Raw genomic sequence first — 11,840 nt, forward strand, 5'->3', positions numbered from 1 at the left:
GTCCTCATTTGCCTTTTAAAAGTGCCCACTTTCTGCTCCAAAGGTGAAGCAGTATACTTAAGGACGGAAGCCTGTACTTCTTCCCCTAAGCTAGTTTTGGAATAAAAAGTCACTTTCTTTATACCAGACCTTGTTCTTATTAATTGGACTCTGCAAGCGGCAAATGATTGAACCTGCACTTGGGTTGCATGACTACCAACCCATCTCTTCAGGCTCATCCCGCACCCAACCCCACTCAGCTGCAAGCCAGTCATCCAATCACTTGCCGTTCCTTGAACAAACCAAGCCCTGCTGGCTTTGCGCAAGGGCTCATCCCTGCGGAAGACCCTTCCTCTGCTCCTTCATTACGCTTAAGCTGGAAGAGAGACAACTTCCTTCCCTCCAGCACTCCAGAGAGCTTTTCCATAACATAAAGCAAAGCCTGCAGGTGCAAAACTTGTCTTTAGGATTCTTAGGACCAAAGAGTGAATATATAAACCACATAAGGAAACATAAGCTACAATTAGCTTTTTTTATTAAATTGTGTGAAAACTGTGAAGGAAAACAAATCTGCTACTAATTTTTAACATATTAATTCACAAACAATAAAATTGCATATTGTAGTTACTCCTGAGCCTCTCATCACTTTGAGTAGTCTAACCAGGATCTCTGTAACCACAGAAACATGTAGCTGTTTCTATAATTAAAAAAACAGCAGAGGTCACCTCAAAAGATAACCCCAGACCCAATTTTATTTTGGTGCACAACATGCTATGCCTCCCCCTTTCCACACTAACAATCAGAAAGATTCTCCTTGGTTATTGCCAAGAAATTAGAAATGAGATATTGCATCATTTGAGTTATTTTTACAGACTCAAGTTGTTCAGTGCATGAAGAAAATGTATAAGAGCAGAAGAGAATTATCTCGATGTTTTCTAAGATTCAAAAGGAAACAGGAAAACTCAGGTAATCCCAATCTTTCAGGCCATCTACACAATACACACCATTAAGCATTGTTAAGTGCAGTCTTCTACAAAAGCAAATATTAGCCCAAGTAACACACATGCACGGCAGTGGCAAAGGAGAAGAACAAATATTTGTAGTGAGGTTTCAATGCCAGAACCAGCCCAGATAAAGAGGAAGAATGGAAGCCAGCTAATGCCTTTTGCCCTGCCGGGAATGCCTGTTCCTAGGTCCTCCATCCAGCTTATTACTAGTCGTCTTTCAGAATACATCTGTCGTAGGTCATCTCTTATAAGAAACCACACTGGACCCTGCCTAGTTTGAGGAGGGCTTTGCTGGAGTACCAGGGCACTCCATGTGTTACACTAAGCACAGCCGTCGCTACTGTGAAGTGACTAAAGATTTCCTGGTTAGCTCCCATTCTGACTTGGAGTATCTTCAGGCTAGGCACTGTATCTTGTTCCTCCCTCAGTCTCCCATGCCTAGCAAGTTCTTCCCACATTAGGGCCCAGCAAATTTGAATGTCTGTCTCAGGTTCCTTTTAAAGCTTTTGGCCTCTTAGCTGGTTCTGCAAGATCTTAAAAGAATATAGCGTGATCTGCTCATTAAGTACTGTAGTCAGGACTTGAAGGCATCTTCTATCTCTGAAGCCCATGGTTCCCCCCCATAATAATATCACTGTTTTCTTTACACTGTTTCAAAAGACAATGACACAATCTAGATTGCAATAATAAAATATAGGATTACTTTCCAAAACTTAGAAAATACAGATAAACAGAAAGAAAAAAATCCCTCAGAATCCCATCTCTAACTACAATCACTATTAATATCACAGTACACACACTTCAAGATCTTTCCTCACATGAAGTCATTACATATAGACATGTCCAGGTTGGGACCGGGCTCATGTGGAGGAATTGTTCTTTACAGGGTCAGTGCCATGACTGCAGTATTGCTCAAAAGAGACTATTCCTTGTTCCAGCTAAAAAATTTCAAAAATTTGTGGGTTTTTTTGTTTCTTTGTTTTACCCCTCACCAATTGCTTTAAACAGGACATGACTTTTCATTTTGTACCACGTATTCTGTACCTTTCTTATACCCTAAAGTTTTTCAAGCTCTCGATGATAAACCAGGCCAGTCCACCTCAGTCTTCGCCCAAACAGCTCCCATCTGGAGTCCTCAATCCTCCTGCTCCAATGTAGGCTATTGCTCTTCCTGCTGCTGCCAGCAAATGTCCTGAGGCCTCCACGCCCTGCTCTCTTGGGTTGGAGCGACTGCTCCAGCGTCCCCTACCTTTCTCTTTCTTAAATTATTCTGTCATTGCTGAAATCCATCCTCAAGGAACATTTTTTAAAAGGGTATATTGGAGATAAAATTTCTAATACTTAAATATTTGAAATGCCTTTTTCCTCCTATTGATTGTTTGGTTAGCCAAACAATAGCATAGCATAGCAACCTGTATTTTAAATTACTATACAAATTACTATTTAAAACAATAGCATCGCAGCCCGTATTTTAAATTATTTTTCCCAGAACTTTGAAAGCCTTGCTCCATATTTTTCTTAGCATTTCATGATGCTGATAAGAAGTGTGATGCTGGTAATTAAGTCTTCTGTTCCCCTCTCTCTCATCTCAGGTTTTAGAGTATGTGAGTTGGGTTTATGTGTATAATTGCTAGACAAAAGGGAATGTGTATATTTCACTGTAGTGGGCCGAATAATGCTCCTCCTCCTCACACCCCTCAAAGATGTCCATGTCCTAATTCCCAGAACCTGTGAGTTTGCTATCTTACACAGCAAAAGAGATTTGACCGGCATAATTAAGGTTACCGACCTTGAGATGGCGAGATTAGTTTGGATTGCCTGAGTGCACTCAATTTAATCACACAAATCCTTGAAAGTAGACAACTTTCCTGTCTGGATCAAACTTGAAACAGAAGGAGGAGATTTGAATCATGAGAGGGACTGGAGCTGTCATTGCCGGCTTTGAAGAGAAAAGACTATAACCATGAGCCAAAAGTACAGGCAGTTTCTAAATGATAGAATTGCCCTCAGCTGATAGTCAGCAGGACCACAGGCAATTTGGATTTACATATTATCTGCAAGCAACTGAATTCTGCTAGCAACCAGAATAAGCTGGAAACGGATTCTAGAGCCTAGAAACCCTAGATCCTAGGAATAGATCATAGAGTTTCCAGAAAAGAACACAGTCCTGATGACCCTTTGATTTTAATCCAGTGAGACTCGTACCAGACTTCTGACCTACAGATCTTAAATTAATAAATTTGTGTGTGTCTTTAAATATGTGTTGTTTTAAGCCACGAGGTTTGTGGTAATTTGTTACAGCAGCAATAGAAAACCACTTTTTAAAATAAATGCTGCCAAAATTTCATCCCCCAAAGCTAAATTTATTTCTACTTATACCAACAGGTGATGAGAAAACTCTTCCTCAAAACCTTCACTGACAACGGATATTTTCAATATCTTGATTTTTCCAAGCTGATCCTGAGAAATATTTCACTTTTGTTTTCATTTGCAGGCCAGGCCTCTAATTTTTTGACAAGGTTGAGCATCCTTTATATATTTGTTTAACACATTCTGTTTTATTTGGAATTACACCATTTTGTAAAAGTCCTTAGATTTCTAAAATTTCAAACTTAATAGTTATACTATGACTATGCATATAAAAATATGTCCTGTTTGGTATTTGTTAAACACTTTTAATTTAATGATTTATGTCTCCCACACTGGAAATTATTTTGCATAGTAAACACTGTGGCAGAATCTGCTAGCTGCCTAGCCGAGTATCAACACTCCGCTCCTTAATAAGCACATCTTGATCTTTTTAACATCATATTGCTGCCCAGAATAAAGGACTACATTTCCCAACTTTCCTTGCAGCTAGGTTTGGCCAGTGAGATATAAACGGAATTAATGAAAAGCTTCTTGAAGTTAGCTCCCACAGCTTAGAAGGGCCTTTCCCCACGTCACCCTGACTTCGCTTCTTTTTCTCGTCTGGATTTAGACTTAAAGGATGCAGTTCCAGCCGCCATCTTGAACCATGAGGTTGCCGTGCACATGGAAACCATTTAGGGCGGGGAGTGGTAGCTCAGCCTGTATTTCCAGCACTCTGAGAGGCCGAGGTGGGAGGATTGCTTGAGCCCAGGAGTTTGAGATCAGCCTGGGTAACATAGTGAGACCCTCTCTACAAAAAATAAAAATATTACCTGGACGTGGTGACTTGTGCCTGTAGTCCCAGCTACTTAGGAGGCTGAGGTGGGAGGATCGCTTGAGCCAAGAGGTCAAGACTACAGTGAGCTATGGTCACATTACTGCATTCCAGCCTAGGCAAGAAAGCAAAACCCTGTCTTAAAAACAAGAATGAAACAAACCATTTGGTAGATGATAGAATGGGAAGGTAAGAGCCTGGTGATCCTAATGCCTCACTGAAGTCACCAATCCACCTCAAAATTTTCTTTTATGTGAGTGAAAAACTTATGTCTTTTCAATCTTCTATCATTTTGTGATTTTTCTATTGTATGCAGTCAAATCCATTCCTAATACAGAATTCTCACAGTGATCTGTTATGTATTTTATCTGTTATCTTTTGATCCCTCTGTCTTTTTATTTTCCAGGTGAGTGCCTTGATTTCATCTTTAAAATTTTTTTTAAAAAGGTCTGCAATTATAATTTCATTTTCTAAGAGTTATTTATTTTTCATAGCATGTATTTTCTTGTTTTGTGTATGCAATAGCTTTTCAAATCTCAGAAGTCACTAGTTGGAAAGTCTGTCCTATTTTGAAGTATACTTCTGTTCTCTGAATTCTTTCCTTTGATGTCACATTTTTCCCATTGGTTTATCTTGGGTTTTCCTTTTCATGTTAGAGACTTTCATCTGATGTTTATTGATCCTTGGTTACTGCTCACACTAAGAATGAGACAATAATGGGGTAAATTTACATTACATGCCTTATCACAAGATATGCACTGAGGAAAACACTGACTTCAGTAGTATTCCTGCCAAAAGTGCATGACCTGAATTTAATCATGAGGAAACATTAGACAAACTCAAACTAAGGGACATTCTACAAAATAATTGACTTGTCATCTCAAATATTAATACCATGAAGCACAAAGACTAGGAGATTGGGCCCCATTAAAGGAGATTAAAGACATAAGACAACTGAATGCAACATGATCTAGAAATTTCCTTTCCTAAAAAGGACTTTTTAAATAATCAGCAAAATCTGAATAAGGTCTATATTTAGATAATAGTATTATATCAGTATTAATTTCCTGCATTTGATATTCTTCCTCTAATTATGCAAGAGAATGTTTTTAAGAAATAAGCACTGGAATATCTAAGTATAAAGAGGCATCATGTCTACAACTCTGAAATGGTTCCACAAAAATAAATTGCATATCTATCTATTCATCCATCTGTCTCTCTATATATCTATGGAGAGAGAGAAAAGGATAAAGTACATATGTTAAAATGTCAATATTTCAGAAACTTAGGTATACTGTATATGGGAATTCTTTGTACTTTTCTTCCAACTTTTCTGTAAATCTAAAATTATGCAGGCCGGGCGCGGTGGCTCACGCCTGTAATCCCAGCACTTTGGGAGGCCGAGGCGGGCGGATCACGAGGTCAGGAGATCGAGACCATCCTGGCTAACACAGTGAAACCCCGTCTCTACTAAAAAATACAAAAAATTAGCCGGGCGTGGTGGCAGGCGCCTGTAGTCCCAGCTGCGCGGGAGGCTGAGGCAGGAGAATGGCGTGAACCCGGGAGGTGGAGCTTGCAGTGAGCCGAGATCGCGCCACTGCACTCCAGCCTGGGAGACAGAGCGAGACTCCGTCTCAAAAAAAATAAATAAATAAAATAAAATAAAATTATGCCAAAATGAAGCTTTTTAAAAAGAATATGGCCCATATAAAGATTTTCTGGGAGCTTTGTGGGCATAGTCAGGACTGGTTAATGACAGGCTTCAATAGTGTGTGTGTGTGTGTGTGTGTGTGTGTGTGCAGGCATGAAGCCAGCTGTAACTCTGGGAACCTTTAAATGCCAGACTTAAGAGGTATTTATTCTAAGAGTGCTTTCCCTTGCCATCTGCCCAATTTTTTCCTGGGCAATGTCTTAAGATTATTTAAACCCTCCAATTTTTGGCTTGGGGCAAATGGCTGCCTGCAAATCCTTACAGTCCAATTTCTCAAACCCATTTCCCACTCTATCTACTACAGCCTTTCTGGGTGTCTGCCAGGACAGTCAGCTTCATGGTGCTCCCTTGGCTATGGCTGTCTCTACTCAGCTTCATCAATTTTAAGAAAACTTCCAGAAATGTATTGCAATCTCTTGTCTACCAATTATTCCCTCATTCTTTTTATTGTGCTATTTTTGTTTTTTTCTTTATATACTTTATTTTTATTATTTATATAATTTTATTTTTGTTTTTATTCTTTATATATTTTATTTTTGTTCTTATTCTTTATATAATTATATACTTTATTTTTATTATTTATATAATTTTATTTTTGTTTTTATTCTTCATATATTTTATTTTTGTTCTTATTCTTTATATAATTTTATTCCTAAGCATGTGTTTCATCAGCCATCTTGAATCAGAATTCTTTAGATAATTTAATGTTAATTTTTATCTGTAACTGGTTATTCATTATTTATGAACGCATACTTTTTTCTTCTTTTTTGGTGTATCTGATAATCCTTCAGCTTTTCAACATTCCATATTGTCATAATATGGTATCACTACGGATCATATTGGATTCTCACCCTTTGGTACTTTTTGTCATATTATTATTCATTGGGCCATTTAGTCAACTTATATAATTCTTTCATGTGCATTGTCTTCTTTAGCTTCACCTCGTAGATATTAAGTTTGCTAAGCCCAACGTCAAGTACATTATTTATTCCTTTCTTTTACCTAAAGTAAATATATACCCAGAAGAATAAGCAGTCCAACACATTACATGCTACCTCTTCTTCCCCGAGCCATGGATGATTAGGTCAGGTATCTGCTCCAAATGGGCAGCCAATCTGTTGGTTTATCAGAGACCTCTGATTGGTATAGCTTGACTAGAACAGATGATCTGCATCAATCAGATTCCCTCCATCATTATTTTAAACTATAAAATACAGAGATTGTTACGAGTCAGGGTTGGACACTGGAGTGGCAAAGTCAGCTTAGTGGTGGAGGAAGCCATCTGCAAGATGATGAGTAAGCAAATGAAATTGATTTTTAGAGAGATGAAAGTGGTATCGTTGTGGAAAAAGAAGCTGAGATTAAGTGAGAGACAATTAATATTGGTTCTAAACAGCTTTCCAGTTTGTATGAGGCCCAGTTTCACACAGTTCTGTGATATATCTGTAACATTGAAATTAATCATCTTTTCTAAGCTAGTTTGAGTGAGTTTCTAATTCTTTCCAACCAATAAAAAAGCCTTTTAACTTTTAATTTTATGATTTTAATTTCATGTTTTTGTTTTTCTAAAGGGAAAGAATTCTTTATTAACAAAACTGTGCATAAAAATTAACATCTATACTAATTATTCCACAGTTTTTTTTTTTTTTTTTGAGACAGTCTTGCTCTCTCGCCCAGGCTGGAGTGCAGTGGCACAATCTTGGCTCACTGCAACCTCCACTTCCCGGATTCAAGTGCTTCTCCTGCCTCAGCCTCCCGGAGTAGCTGGGATTACAGGTGCATGCCACCACACCCAGCTAACTTTTGTATTTTTAGGAGAGACAAGGTTTCACCATGTTGGCCAGGCTGGTCTCAAACTCCTGACCTCAGGTGATCCACCCACCTCTTTCTCCCAAAGTGCTAGGATTACAGGTGTGAGCCACCACACCTGGCCCATTCCACAAATTAAAGTGTCAAAGAATTAGAATTTTTTACAAATCCTCTGATAGGATATGGAATCTTCTTCACTAATCCTTGACTGTTTTTACTGAGTTTAATCCCATCACTAAGGTAAAAGTTTATTTTGGGGAAATTTGTTTCAAGAATCAAAGATCAGGCACAAATTTTCCATTGCAAGCTCGCCTGTCAGAGTTGCTACAAAAAATGGATTAGGGAAATGCCATGCGCCCTCCGTTTCCTTTATTTATCCTTCTTCTTCTTTCTCCAGAAGCAACAGGAGAAAGACCCAATGCCTTCAATGTGTTTCTATAGTTGCTCTTGTGAAATTATGACCTTTATATGCATTTTGGCCTTTGAAGCTAGAATTTCTTTTTGTTTTTACATCAGATCAATCAGATATATTATAGGTTTTTAAAAGAATATATAGAATTATAAAAATATCCAACCAGGATAAAATTATTTAAACACACTTAAACAAATCTTAATTTTGAAAGAGGGTTACAAAATAATTTTACAAAAGTCCTCCAAAGTGAGTTCCCAAATGTAGGGGCCATGTCTTTTAATTCCTTTGTATGTTCCCTCCAAAATGAAAAAACAAAAAAAGATTCAGAGTTATGCAACTTTCAGCTGTCCAATAAATGTGGTTGAATCGAATCACTTCAATTACCAGAAGAAAATTATATTAAACTTCCGTGCCAAGTTTCAATCTGAAAATACTTTTAAAACAATGTTTGGAAATGACATTAAAATTTTTGAGTTGCAAAAGTCGGCAATTAAGAAAAGTGCTCCAAAATAAGCACGTCTCATCTCCTGTGAATAAGCAGTTTACTTTGGCAATGGCAGAAGCTCGTCTTGGGTGGATTCATAATATCCCACTCCATAGCTGTTAACTTCCAAACCAGTGAGAGATTTATTTTTTATTCAACTATCTAACTGATTGCTAAAGCTAAAACAAATGTGTTTTCATAACAACAATTTTTTCCACTTTAAAATAGTTTATGTTCATAAAAGAAATTTTTGAAAAGTATGATGAAGTTGGAAAAAGAAATTATCTAGAGTTTTATTCTCCAGCTAGATCCACTTTTAATATATTCTTTTTATTATTTCCTTATTACAGTCCAAAAAATACACGAATTGCTTTTTTCATAAGATAATCTAATCTGCATGAAATGTTGAGTAACTGATTATCTAAATTACAATGTACCTCTTGTTCGTGGATTCTCCCAGACTTACTTCTGTGTTCTAGATTACAGTTGCCCTGCTGAGGGAAACATTTTGGCCTCAACCACAGGATGTTCAAGTATACATATGTTGAGGAAAGAGAGGGAAGCATCCAAAAACAGTGCTTCTCAAATTTTTCTGCACTTAGTAATCATCTGGTAATCTTGTTAAAATGCAGAGTTGGCATTTTAACCTAGAATATAGGATAATTGATGGAAATTTTTGCCTTAATACATCTATCTACCATTAAGCAATTACCCCAACTCTAATCCATTTCTGGGAATACATAAGAGTATTTTTCATACCTGGAAAGTTTCCCATAGTCTGAGGGTGGAGTAGGATTTATTTATTGCAATGCAAGTGAAAGTGTTGAGCAACTATGGTGAGTCCCTCTGCACAGGAAACCTTCCAAGGTTCGCAAAATACTTGTTCATTTCTTCTCCCTTGGTAGTAATACATATCATCTCTGGGCACATAGCTTCCTAGAATAAAGTTGGCATTTCCCAGCTTCCTTTGAAGCTGGATGTGGCCATGTTACCAAGTTGCTGCCAATGGGATCTAAGCAGAAGCATGTGTACAAGCCATGTTTTAGGATGGCAATTATATTTAATTAAGATATTTTGTTTGTCCAATTCAGGTTAAGGTACAACCCAAGGGCAGTCAGCTAAAATTTCAGCTGAAAGTTTGCACTCCAGAGGTGCATTAATGTTCTGATTAAAAAGCCTATATCATAGAAGTGACTGTTTCTGTCATTCATATCTGGGTCTTTGCTAACATTCTCAGTGAATTTCAGAAATGGGCTTTTAAGGGTGAATAAAATTAACAATCTACTAATGAATGCTAGATAGGAATTGTCATTGGCTAAATTAATGATATTTAAGGTATAAGGTTAACGAAAATATTTTAGAGACACTCTCCACCTTTGCACGAATAGAATAAAAGAATCCAGTGTGACCTGTGGCCTATGGTCTGTACCTTTAGGAAAAATGCCCGTGGCTTAATCTCTAAATGATCCTGGGTTCAGTATTTGGTTTTAAGGGCTTTTTAGCTCCCTGATGCTGACTACACAGATAAGAGATTCCTGCTTCTGGAATGCTGTCATAACTGCCTTGGTTCAATTTTTCATGTCAGGTGAGATTTGAGATTGGAGGAAGGAGAGCCAAGGCTACCTTCAATTGAAAGAAAAGACTCAACTATTCTTATGCTTTCTTATAATTAAATGTTTTGTTATAAGTGATTGCTTTTGTGGCAGAATTTGTTCTGTGACTTGCTTTCCATACAGCCTGATAGCAAGGTTGAAGAAGCAGCTGATACTTTCATCTCAAATCTAGTATATTCTACCAAAAACACCCTAAGAGTTGTATGGGACCAAATGGGCTTGTGTCAGTCCACAGTACAGAGCAATGGGGTAGAAAAAGATAGGTCTCCTAAAATGCTCTGGACTACTCTCCTCCAGACAGGTTGTTGTGTCCATGTTGTGTCCAAATTGAAAAATAAATTTCCAATGTGTGCCAACCTTTATCATCCTATGTTTTCTGTTATTCATAGCAGAACCTATCTGATAGTCCTGTTGGCCCCAGTCACCATCACAGGGAAAACTTCCCATGGAAAACTTTCATGATTTAACCTCCCCCTTCCTCAAGCTTGTCCTCCTCTTTAGTTTAGGGTTCTCTCTTGCCCCTCCCTCCCTCTACTTTCAGATACTCTGCATTCCCCTTCAATGTTTCCAATTAGAAATATCTACTCTCCCAGGGAAGGATCTTCTGTAACATTGCTGCCTTGGTGGGGACTTAATCACTTACCATTACTATTTCAAAGGAAAGAGTTTTGTTGTTGTTGTTGTTGTTATTGTTGTTGTTCGTCTTTTTGAGATGGAGTCTAGCTTCGTCACCCAGGCTGGAGTGCAGTGGCGCCATCTCAGCTCACTGCAACCTCCGCCTCCCGGGTTCAAGCGATTTTTCTGCCTCAGACACCTGAGTAGCTGGGATTACAGGTGCCCGCCACCACACAGGCTAATTTTTGTATTTTTAGTATTTTTAGTAGAGACAGTGTTTCACCATGTTGGTCAGGCTGGTCTCAAACTCCTGACCTCAAGTGATCCACCTGCCTCAGCCTCCCAAAGTGCTGGGATTACAGACATGAGCCACCACGCCCGGCCATCAAAGAAAAAAGTTTCTAATCCTAATTATTTTTCCAATGACAGATATATCAGAAGTCAGATATTTAACCCTTAGACTCTATATCTTACCACATATAACTTTAAAAATAAAAATGATCAGTTGTTCAGGATCAAATATAATCCAAAGCCCATATAACACGATATAGTATTTCCTTATTTTTTCAGGTACTTTTTAAAAAACTCATCTTTTCACATGAAAAAATGCTCATCATCACTGGTCATCAGAGAAATGCAAATCAAAACCACAGTGAGATGCCATCTCACACCAGTTAGAATGGTGATCATTAAAAAGTCAGGAAACAACAGGTGCTGGAGAGGATGTAGAGAAATAGGAACACTTTTACACTGTTGGTGGGACTGTAAACTAGTTCAACCATTGTGGAAGTCAGTGTGGCGATTCCTCAGGGATCTAGAACTAGAAATACCATTTGACCCAGCCATCCCTTTACTGGGTATATACCCAAAGGATTATAAATCATGCTGCTATAAAGACACATGCACACGTATGTTTATTGCGGCACTATTCACAATAGCAAAGACTTGGAACCAACCCAAATGTCCAACAATGATAGACTGGATTAAGAAAATGTGGCACATATACACCATGGAATACTATGCAGC

The 11,840-nt window shown here is 38.0% G+C and overlaps 1 long non-coding RNA gene across 2 annotated transcripts in view; it reads left to right on the plus strand.

The window, feature by feature from the left end:
- The window catches only part of LOC109027663 (uncharacterized), a 129,548-nt gene extending 124,997 nt beyond the window's left edge, over window positions 1-4,551 (plus strand). Inside the window, exon 6 of one of the 2 annotated variants that reach the window (XR_008667127.2) lies at window positions 3,967-4,551. This is a non-coding gene — a long non-coding RNA (uncharacterized lncRNA). Of the gene's footprint in view, window positions 1-3,371; window positions 3,571-3,966 lie in introns of those variants that run through there. The other variant, XR_008667126.2, reaches the window with a different exon arrangement.
- Window positions 4,552-11,840: the final 7,289 nt, after the last annotated feature.

This window comes from Gorilla gorilla, chromosome 6, assembly GCF_029281585.2.
Source record: "Gorilla gorilla gorilla isolate KB3781 chromosome 6, NHGRI_mGorGor1-v2.1_pri, whole genome shotgun sequence".
In the NCBI taxonomy this organism is placed as follows: domain Eukaryota; kingdom Metazoa; phylum Chordata; class Mammalia; order Primates; family Hominidae; genus Gorilla; species Gorilla gorilla.